Source organism: Microcaecilia unicolor, chromosome 3, assembly GCF_901765095.1.
Source record: "Microcaecilia unicolor chromosome 3, aMicUni1.1, whole genome shotgun sequence".
NCBI classification, from domain to species: Eukaryota; Metazoa; Chordata; class Amphibia; order Gymnophiona; family Siphonopidae; genus Microcaecilia; species Microcaecilia unicolor.
The window spans coordinates 177,970,802-177,982,848 of NC_044033.1; positions in this window are offsets into that span (position 1 = coordinate 177,970,802).

Genomic DNA, 12,047 nt, shown 5'->3' on the forward strand with positions numbered 1-12,047 from the left:
GTTTGTAATTGGACAGCATGACGATGATAAGGAAGATAAAGATGAAGATGGAAGTGATGAATTAGACTGCAATACTTCTAATGCAGAAGATAATGACAATGATGATGATAAAGTATTATTTGCTATATGGAAGTCAAGTGTTTCAGAGATTCCCTTGATCAAAATCTGCAGACCCAGTCGGAAGACATCAGTAATACCGCAACCTCGTCTGATTTGAAGGAACTTTTTATCAGACTGAACAATCCACTTTCTGTTAGTCCAGTTGTTGAGCACCTTTTTAGCTGTGCTGGATGAATGAATCACACGTGCGCTCGCAAGAGTGACAGTCATTTTCAAAATTTAGTTTTACTAAAAGCAAACTACCCCCATGTGACTGACCGGTGGAAACAGTCCTGCTTGCCACCTCTCTAAACTTGCACAGATCAGCTTCTCTTGGCAGGCTCAACCTCTTCCTTTATTTACGGTTTCTATTCAATAGAGTTGGGTCTGCTAACAGGCACCGCAGAGCAAGCTGCTTGCACTGCTTCATGCAAGGTTATAGAGAGGTGGCAGGAAGGCACGAATCTAAGAGAAAAGCCCTAGGGCATTGGGGCAGGTACTGGCAGAAATAAACCAATGAGTTTGAGGTGGAAAGCCATATTTTTAGGGTGGTATTTTCCACCTCATAGCGACACCTATGCTAGCATACCCTCCTCCACTACTGCTGCAGCCTGCATCCATTCGAGGACCTCCAATGGTGATAATCCTCATAAGGCAGTGCAGGACCTCCCAGCCACCTGCACACTGATGACTCTGCAGCATCCTGCCCTCCTAGAACACAGACTTCCTGATTCTGTGGGAGCAGGACGCTGCAGAGCTTTCAGTACACACATGCCTTCTGAGGATTATAAAATCACTGTGTCTTGGGGTGAGCCAATGGCAGTCAAGGGTAAGGAGCTAGTGGGTCTGTGGGGAAGGGACCTGCTGCAGGGGACAAATGGATTTGGAGGAGAACTAAAGGAGGTGCATGAGTAGAAAATAGAGATCCAGAAGAAATATGCTAGGGTACTCAGGGGAGGGGAAGGGGGACTAAAGACACAGAGGAGGCCAGGTCAGATGCTGGATTGGAGGAGGTGTGTGTGTGGGGGGGGGGGGGAGATAAAAGATATAGAGAAGGAATGCTAGACATGAGGGAAGAAATTTGGGAGGGGGTGGATTCTGGACACAGGGAGGAAGTAGGGTTACCATATTTGTCTTAACAAAAAAAGAGGGCACATGCCCCACCCCATGTTGCACCCCACCCCCTGTGACACCTCACCCTGCCCCACCCCCTGTCACTTTGACCCCCCCCCAAAGAAAGCCAGATTCCCTCTCTCTCCCTCCATGTAGATCCCCTCCCCAATTTTCCAGCCTCCCTCCACCCACATGACTCCATTCACTATCCCTCCCCTCCTTTACCTTAGTGTGGTGCCCTAGTGATCTACTGACCTGTTTGAGGCAGGAAAGAGCCCCTCTTTCCTGCCTGGTGCATATGCAGACTGTCTTGCTCCCAGCGCCGATTCAAAATGGCTTTCCTAGAGTTCAAGCAGTGATCTTGCAAGACTTCTGTCACTGTGGAAGTCTCGCGAGGCCACTGCTTGAACTCTCAGCAGGCATAGTTGTCATATTTCAGCATAAAGCAAACTTCTTGAATAACCAAGTTTTTAACAATTTTTGAAAAATCATATAGTTAGATTCAAGAGGGCCAGAATCTGTAAACGGCATCGAAAATCTAGACGCATCTGATTAACGCACCTAGTGCTATTCTATATAATGCAGAAGTTAGGCGCGGTGTATAGAATAGTGCATAGGATGAAGGAACATGCCTATATTTAGGCGTGAAAAGAAGCAAAGTACACAAGTGTGGAAGAAAACCAAGTCCAAAAAAACCCAGTACTGAAACCACAGTGGTAAGAGCACCAAAACCACAGTTTATTGGGACCCTACACAGTCCGTGTTTCGGCTACAAAGCCTTCCTCAGGGGTCTTATGATTCATGTTTTGTCATAATTCTCATGTATTTTTAGCTTTTTGTATTATAGTTTTTATAGTTTTGATTTACCTCTTTATATATATTTTTTATATTATATGGTTACATTTTGTATTTTATGTTTTTAGACCCCTGAGGAAGACATTGAGGCATATTTTCAAAGCACTTAGCCTTCCAAAGTTCCATAGGTTTCTATGGAACTTTGGAAGGCTAAGTGCTTTGAAAATATGCCTCTTTGTAGCCGAAACAAAGACCGTGTAGGGTCCCAATAAACTGTGGTTTTGCTGCTCTTACCACCGTGATTTCAGTACTGGGGTTTTTTTGGGGACTTGGTTTTCTTTCACCCTTATGTATTTTGCCTTCTTTTGGCTTGTTTGTGGAAGACGTGGGCCTCCTTTTCTTTGTACATTTAGGCGCGGCCATTTATGCCACTGAAAACCTGGAGTATATACTTGTCCCTAAATGTAGACACGTCCCCAAATTTTATAACAACTCATATAAATTTGAGTTATGCCCTGACACACCCACAGTTCTCCCATGGCCACACTCCTTTTTAAGCTACGCGCGTTGGAATTTATGCACACCTTTTTTGAGAATACGCTTAAAAAGAAGCTTGCATAAATTACAATTATTGCCAAGTAGTGATGATAATTGATTGTTATTGGCCAATTATCACCACTGATTGGCTCATTACTCGATTGAGTAGTGCACGCAAATTGGCCACGCGCACAATTAATTGTGCGCTACTCGCTACGCCTTATATAGAATCCAGCCTAGAATGCATATTCTTTGGCAACATATTCCACCATTTTGCCACTTGATATGAAACAGTTAAAGAGAATTCTGTCTTATAAATTGTGCATTGAAGTGAAGGAAACTAAAGTGTCAAATAATGTCTAGAATTGCTAATGCAATTCTTCCTAAGTATAGATATTAAATTCACCATATACTGTGGTGCTCAGCCATATAAGATTAAAAAGACCAAACAATATAACTTAAAATTGAGCATTCCTCTATTGGAAGCCAGTGGAGTTTACAAAGCAATAGCCTGGCACTTTCAATTTTAGTAGTTTTACATATCAGTAGGGCTGCTGTGTTATATAATGTCTGTAGTCGATGTTGGATAGATACATGACATCCAACAAATATGTTGCAATAGTCCAGGTGTGCCATTATTAGTGCCCACAGTACAAGTTGCAATACACTGGGTTCAAAACAAGCCCTAATATGCCTTAACTTCCACAATAATCATAAGCATTACTACAGGGTGGCATGGGGTGGCAAGTGCCACCCCCCAAAAATGGCGCCCCAATTTTACCTGGCATGTGGGTCATTAAACCTCCTTGGATCTGACATCTTCCACCCATCCTCTCCCTGAAATCCTCCTCTCCACTGCAGAGACCAAAAACTCCTTCCTATCCCTTTCTTCGCCTCTGCCTCCCCCCCCCCCCCCCCCCCCCCCCCCCCGTGGTCTTCCAATCATCTGGTACATTGCTGGTAGCATCAGACATTCAGGCAGCTGGCTCCAGAGGTGTTCTCACTGTTGTGCCCCGCCTACTCTGATGCAACTTCTTGTTCCCGCTTAGGCGGGATGTGGTGCAGAGAACACCTCTTGAGCTGGTTGATGGTATCCTTCTTCAATGTTAATATTGCCAGCAATGTACCGAATGGTTAGAGGAACACCGGAAGGGGGGAGGAGAGGAGGAAGAGAATGGAAAGGAAATGCGAGGCCTCATCAGGGGGAGGGGAAGAGAAATATGCTGCACCATGGAGAAGGGGGAAGAGAGACAGATGTCTGATCACAGAAGTGGGAAAAGGAGAGATGCAGAATGGGGATGGAGTGGAGAGAAGTGAGAGATCAGATGACGGGGTGGGAAAGAAAGGGGGAGAGATGCTGGAGCCATGGAGAGAAGAGGAGAGAAAGAGAGGTGCAGAGATGGGAGGGAGTGAGAAGAGGGAAAAGAGAGACACTGGATGTTGAGGGAGGAGGAAGAGTGGGAGAGACAATGAACCCAAGAATGGAGGGAGGGACAAAGAGAGAGATACTGGACTGCAGGGAGGAACAAAGGGAGAGAGAGAGATACTGGCACTGGGATGGGAGGGCAGGAGAACAGGAAGAGAGGGGGAGAAGCTGAATATAAGACAGGACACATGGATATGAGGACAAAAGGGACAGATGCTGGAGGGATGGAACAGGCACCCAGAGGGGAGATATTAGGACAGATAGGGACACAGAGGGATTGACGGTGGACATGGAGAGAGAAGAAATATCAAACCCTGGAAACTGCATAAGATGAATAGGCTTAGGGGTGGGTGGGGGTAAGGGAACACAGCAGAAGATGGATGAGACTTGGTGATTGTGTGGGAGAATTTTTTTTTGAAGGGGGGAAGAGCAATGAATTATAGATGGGAAAGATGGAAAGGGAATTTTGAGGAGATAGAGAGAACTTGGCAATTGGTAAGTTTGAGTAGGGGTGTGTTAATGGATTGGGAAAATGAATGAGAGTGTGACATGGGAGGGGGTAGAGTAGGGTTATCATATGGCTCCAGAAAAAGGAGGACGGATTGAGCCAGCCGGGTTTTACTTCCATTGCTTGAAAGCAATGGAAGTAAAACCCGGCTGGCTCAATTACTTCCATTGAAAGCAATGGAAGTAAAACCCGGCTGGCTCAATCCGTCCTCCTTTTTCTGGAGCCATATGGTAACCCTAGGGTAGAGGGGATGAAGTGTGGGGAAAGGTTGAGACATAATGTGAATGATCTGGAAGACAGGAGAGGGAATGAAAGGCTTGAAAAGGGATGGGAGTATGGGGGAGGGGGTATGAGATGAAGAGGAAAGGTCTCTGAAGAGGCTGAATGAGGTTGGAAATGGGGTTAACATGATGGTGAAAGAGAGGCAATAGGAGATGGGGTAAATGAAAAATGAATAAACAATCCAGCTTAGCAGTAGCATCACACAGAGTCGCTGTGAAAACTGAGCATACTTGCGGTGCTGGCGTCAGCAGCTCAAAGTGTTGCCACTGACTGTTGCGCTTTTCTGATTTGGAGCAGGTTTCAGAGGTTTTCAGCCGGTGGGGCTTGGGGAATTTGCCAGTTACAGGCAAAAGCGGAGGGGCCAGCTACTCGTGACTATGCCCCTGCTATGAGAGATCTACCCCTCAACTGTTGCAGAACCTCTCTTGTAGGCAGTTTCTACCATATGAGACCACGTAAGACACAGAACATATCTAGTGCAACTTTTCAGCACAATCATGACTTTCAGGTCAGCTTGTGAAATAGGATTTTATTTGCAAGAATTATGGCACTGTGCTTTAAATACTGTTCAGGTTATGATTGAAAAGCAGTTTGTGTTGTTTGCAAATGTATTTTCTAGAAGAGGAATTTTTTTTAAGGTGCTCTGGAGTATACAGATGTCTTTCCTCTCTAGCTTTCTTCTCTCTCTTTTGATCTCTTGTTATGCTCTCTCACCCTGTCCTCTATTCCCAGGGCTGACCCATTGATTAGGCAAGACTAAGCAGACACCTCGGGCACCAGCTTCTGTGTGTATAGGGATGGGGGGGGGGGGGGGGGGAGGGCAGCAAAGAGCAGCCACACAAATTCAAGGAACCATCAATGTCTACTTTACTTGCAGGAAGTGGGGACAATTTTCAAATTGCCCATTTACCCCCCCCCCCCCCCCCCCCACACACACACACCAGTTTCATATCTAAAATCATGATGTTTTGGCGTAGAGGGGGCAGATTAAGGGCCTGAAAATTTGATTGGGGTGAGGTGGGGCATAAGATTCACTTAAGTGCCCAGTACCCTTGCACCAGCCCTGCCTATTCCACACTTTCCATAACATTTCCAGTTCTCACAGCCCTGTCTTCTCCATCAGTAAACCATTTAAATGGCATTCAATCTACAAAGCTAACACCAGATCTAAAGCAGGTATAAAAATGTTAGGCCTTAATAAGTGTGAACTAAATGTTACTGTTATTATTATTATCGCCAGCTTAACCGGTCAGTGAATATACTACTTATCGAAACGGTGTACAAATACATCAATTCACCTCCTTTTCTATAATAGCTTTCCCCCCCCCCCCCCCCCCCCCCCCACACACACACACACATTTTTTTTGTTTTCATATGCCCTCTGTAGCATCTATGACACCTTAAACTCACCTTACATCCTTCAACAGCTCCTGTTGCTGCAGTAGAGTTTGAGAAAATCCAATGAAAGCATAATATGCTATTTCCCAAACATTCACAAAAGCCTAATTTGCATCTAACATTTCTTCATTTGCATATAGTATGGGTCTGCATTAATTTTAGGGGAAAAAAGGAGCAATATATTTCAAAAGTCTGTGGACACAGGAATTAGTAAATTACATATACAGAACCCACTGGAAAAAAATTTACAGGTCCCAAGCATGGGAATATTGCATTTATTTATTTAATAGGATTTATTAACTACTTTTATGAATTCACCAATAACTGATTTAGATAGCTAAGTGAAGAAAACAGGTGCATTCATATCTGCATAGCAAACAAGACCCATTCAAGGTATCTCTAATCATTATGCACCAGAATAAAACTCTCCTTTATAGAATTTTAAAATGGGTTATACTTTATGAGTATTCCAAGTCCTCATATATTTGATTTTGCTTAGCTTGTATATTCGATGCTGTCTACTTATAAATAAGCCAATGCAAATGCAGCAAAGATGATGATGATGATGGGTATTTATAGCCCACTCTATCCTTAAAATGAGGTTCAGAGCAGGTTAACAATATATGAAAAGGATGCATAAATCTAGAATACAAAAATATTAATTATGTTCAACAATAAGATTATATTCTACAAAAATGATCACAGAGGAAAGAAAAGATTTTACATACAGTTTCACTATCCCTTTCCTTATAACGATGGAGGTATATTTTCAAAGCACTTAGACTTACAAAGTTGTGTGGAGGGGCATTTTCGATGTAACGTCTAAATCCGACATTGGACGTTTTGCTGAAAACGTCCAAAAATCAAGTCGTGAGAATGACCATTTTCAAATCAGAAAAAATGTCTATCTTTTTTCTTTGAAAATGACCATATCCTAGATGATGTTGTGCTTAGTACGTCTATCTTTATGGACCATTAAAAAAAAAAGTCCAAGTGAAAAACACACAAAATCAAACCATTAGGACATAGGAGGAGCCAGTTTTTCTAGTAAACTGGCCATACCGGAATCTCAGCAGAGCAGTGGGGCACCTTAGGGGGCACTTTAGTGGACTTCACCTAAAAGGTCCTAGGTAGACATCTCGCAATTACCCCCTTAACCTGTATGGTGAGCTCTTCAAAACCCACAAAAAACCTACTGTGCTCCTCCTCTTTTTGCTTCATGAGTCCTCGTTACTGGAATGCTCTGCCTTCAACGTTAAAAAGAGACGGCCGACCACGTTCTGTTCAAGAAACTCCTCAAGACTTATCTATGTGAAAAACCTTACTCCTCTGCTTCTTAATTCCCTGCTGTCCCTCATTTGTCCTCCCTGTTGCCTCCCCCCCCCCCCAAAATGTTCCTTACTCTCTATTCCGCCATTGTATTAATATGTTGTTCCTTCCATACATGTTGTTAGCCGCATAGAGCCTGCTACGTTGGGAATATGTGGGATACAAATGTTCTAAATAAATAAATAAATAAATAAATAAATACACCACTACAATAGCCCTTATGGCTGCAGATGTCACTTATATGTGGGTATAGTATGTTTTGGTTTTTTTTATGGGGGCTGACACTTTCCACCCACAAGTGTAATAGTTGAGTGGTTTATGGGCCTGGGTCACCTTCTCTACAGTGCACTGCAACCACTACTAGGCTATTCCAGCAATCTACTTGCTGCTCTAATAGGACTCATCATAACATCTGAAGCTGTCAAAGAGGTTGGTATGTACTGTTTCATTTACATCTTTGCGGGGTGGGAGGGGGTCTGTGACCACTGAAGGAGTAAGGGGGTGTCCTCCCTTTAGTCCTGCAGTGGTCATCTGGTCATTTAGGGCACTTTCTTGTGACTTATTCATTAATAAAACAGGTCTAGACCAAAACGTCCTACTTATAGCCCTGGATGTTTTTGTTTTGTTCCATTTGGACAGAAAAACATCCAAGTGTTTGGAACACCCAGATCCCGCCCTTAGCACGCCTCCGACACACCCTCTTGTGATTTGAATGTACTTCTGATGGACTTAGAACATAAGAATAGCCATACTGGGTCAGACCAATGGTCCCTCTAGCCCAGTATCCTGTTTCCAACAGTGGCCAAGCCAGGTCACAAGACTTCATAGAAGAAAGTCTAAAAATTGTTTTTGAAGATTTATGCCACCTTTTGAATGATTTTCTGTTTTGAAAATTTCTTTGTATATAGTGATAGGATTTTCAGGGTAGTTCACATCATAGGCATAAAAAACCTCCTCATTTACCTCTATACTATGTTGGTTTGCTGGCCATCCCTTATTTGTTTGTGACAAATTAAATAGCTTAGCTTTTCAAAAAAAAGTGCTTCATATATCATGTTGTGAAGTCCACCAACTGTGGTCAAAGTTTCGTTTGTGGCTGTTTCAAGGTGCTATGGGGAACCTGGTGATAATGAAAGAAAGAAGTGTGAAAAAAAGTTGATTTGACCATAGCACCTTGAAACAGCCATAAACGAAACTTTGGCCATAGCACCTTGAAACAGCCATAAACGAAACTTTGGCCACAGTCGGTGGGGTCCACAGCATGATATATCAAGCACTTTATTGAAAAGATAAGTTATTTACATTTAATGTGTCATAAAAATAAGGGCTGACCAGCAAACCAAAATAGTAAAGTGGTTCAGGGGCCCTTTTACTAAAGAATTGCCATGCGGCAACCCAGAACCACCACCGGCCCAGCGTGGGTGGCAGTGGTAGTTTCACCTCCAGTGCATGTCATTTCCGGTGCTAGCGGAAATATTGAAAATTGGGCAGCATTGCATATTGCCTGGTTACTGCCAGGTTAGCTCCCCTCCAAAATGGCCACACAGCAAGCGAGAACTTACCGCATGGCCATTTCATTTTTTGTTACTTTCATCCACTGTGGTATAAGGGGTCCTGGTGCGCAGCAAAGATGGCCTCCGTGGCTAGCGCAGGGTCCCTTTTACCACAGCTTAGTCAAAGGGCTCCTTAATGTTTTTAAATGAGGGGTTTTTATGCCTATGATGTGAACTACCCTCCAAATCCTATCACTATGTACACAGAAATTATCACTGAAGGTTGGGTTCTGAGGCTTTTTTCCCCTCATAAAGACCACGCCCTACTAATACACATCGCTTTAATATAATCAAGAGACATTTTGAGACTGTCAGTTATAAGGAGAGAGTGAAATTACAATAATATTATTATAATACCACAAAAAGGTTTTTGAAAAAAGTATGTTTTCAGCAATTTGCTATTTGAAATTAAGGGGTCCTTTCACTAAGGTGCGCAGAAAAATGGGCTGCGGTAGTGTAGGCGTGTGTTTTGGGCGTGCACAGAAACATTTTTCAGCGCATCTGTAAAAAATGCCTTTTTAAAATGTTGACTGATAATGGACGTGCGGCAAAATGAAAATTTGCACGTGTCCATTTTGGGTCTGAGACCTTACCACCAGCCATTAACCTAGTGGTAAAGTCTCACGCAGTAACCGGGCGGAAATGACCTACATGTGCCAAATGCCACTTGGTGTGCTGAGTGTGCTGCTGTGGCTAAGAAAGCAAATAGAATGTTAGGTATTATTAGGAAAGGAATGGAAAGCAAAAATGAGGACATTATAATGCCTTTGTATTGCTCAGTGGTGCGACCGCACTTCGAATATTGTGTTCAATTCTGGTCGCCGTATCTCAAAAAAGATATAGTGGAATTAGAAAAGGTGCAGAGAAGGGTGATGAAAATGATAAAGGGGATGGGATGACTTCCTTATGAGGAAAGGCTAAAGCGGCTAGGGCTCTTCAGCTTGGAGAAAAGGCGACTGAGGGGAGATATGATAGAGGTCTATAAAACAATGAGTGGAGTTGAAGCTAGCCAAACCTTTTTAAAATCCCGCTAAGGTAACTGCTTTTATTACATTCTCTGGCAACAAATTCCAGAGTTTAATTATACGTTGAGTGAAAAAATATTTTCTCCGATTCGTTTTAATTGCATTCTGCCTAGTCCTAGTATTTTTGGAAAGAGTAAACAAGCGATTCACGTCTACCCGTTTTATAGACCTCTATCATATCTCCTCTCAGTCATCTTTTCTCCAAACTGAAGAGCCCTAGTTGCTTTAGCCTTTCCTCATAGGGAAGTCATCCCATCCCCTTTATCATTTTTGTCTCCTTCTCTGTACCTTTTCTAATTCCACTATCAGGCTCATTGCCAAAAGAGAAGGACGTCCATCTTTCGACATAAATCGGAACATGGATGTCCATCACCCAGAGAAGCCCAAATCGGTAGAATGGAACCCAATTTTGGACGTCTCCAACTGCAGTCCATCGCAAGGACGTCCAAATTTCAAGGTGGTGTGTCGGAGGCGTGGTGAAGGCAGGACTTGGGCGTGCCTAAGACTTGGACGTCTTTAAGCCATAATCGAGAAAAGCAAGGACATCCTAAAGTAAAACTTGGACGTTTTCACCCGGATGTGATTTTTTTTATGAATAAGGCACAAAAAAGTGCCCAAAATGACCAGATGACCACTGGATGAAATCGGGGATGACCTCCTGTTACTCCCCCAGTGGTCACTAACCTCCACCCAGTAATTAAATTTGCTGACAACGCAAAGTTATTCAAAGTTGTTAAATTGCAAGAGGACTGTGAATAATTACAAGAGGACCTTACAAGACTGGGAGACTGGGCGTCTAAATGGCAGATGATGTTTAATGTGAGCAAGGGCAAAGTGATGCATGTGGGAAAGAGGAACCCAAACTAGCTACGTATTGGAAGGTTCCAATTTAGGAGTCACTGACCAAGAAAGGGATCTTGGCGTCGTTATTCATGATACGTTGAAACCTTCTGCTTAGTGTGCTGCTGCGGCTAAGAAGGCAAATAGAATGTTAGGTATTATTAGGAAAGGAATGGAAAACAAAAGTGAGGATGCTATAATGCCTTTGTATTGTTCCATCCAAGGACCTGTGGTTCCGAAATGAGGGAGTTCAGGTCCCATCATCAATATCCTTGACCAGTGGTCAAATCTTCACAGTCAAATCTTAAACCAGAGTACTAGGGGTCTTGCTTGACTCTTCACTCACCTTCACTTCCCATATTAACCAGCTCTAGGATTTGTTTATTCTCTTTTTAGACTTTGGACTCCTGAAGAAACATGTGCAAAACATGGTCCATTTTGAAACCAAGGCAATAGTGAGCCTGGTGAAGGCCTAGTGAGGGATATAGATGAGATTTCAACAACCAATAATATGACATTATGCATATTTATATGGGAAATCCTGAAAATCTGACTAGATTGCAGTCCTGGAGGACTGAGGTTGGTCAACCCTGGTTTAGACTATAGAAGGAGTAGGGTTGGGAAGAATTCTGTGAATTGTTGGAGACAGGTGGTCTTGCACCTTGTTACTCACTCCTAGTCCTCAATAATGAATATGCATGAGAGGGATTGCATGGCCACTCTCTTCATTGAATGCGAATATCTTTCATGTGTAATCATTAGGGATATCCTGAAAACTGGACCTACTGGTGGTCCTTGAGGACAGGGAGTGAATACCACTGGTCTAGTTCTTATTTTTCTGTATTTTATTATACCTCACTTCAGACTCTTTTGCTGAACAAATGTGCTAAATAAATAGCTCTTACCCAGACTCTCACTGAAGGAAGAACAGCCTGCATAATCTAAACAAATGCAATAAAAGAATCAAGTTTGCAAAAGTACTATTAAGCCTTACTCCTTCATATTTCTTTCTCCAAGCCCATCCCAAATCTCTTCTACCGTCCCCCAGTCTGTCCTTTTCCCTTCTGAAGGAGCTCCTAAAAGAGGCGATGAGCTTCAGTCCACATGTTTGTTCCTTAGAAAAAATGGGCAGGAGCCAAATG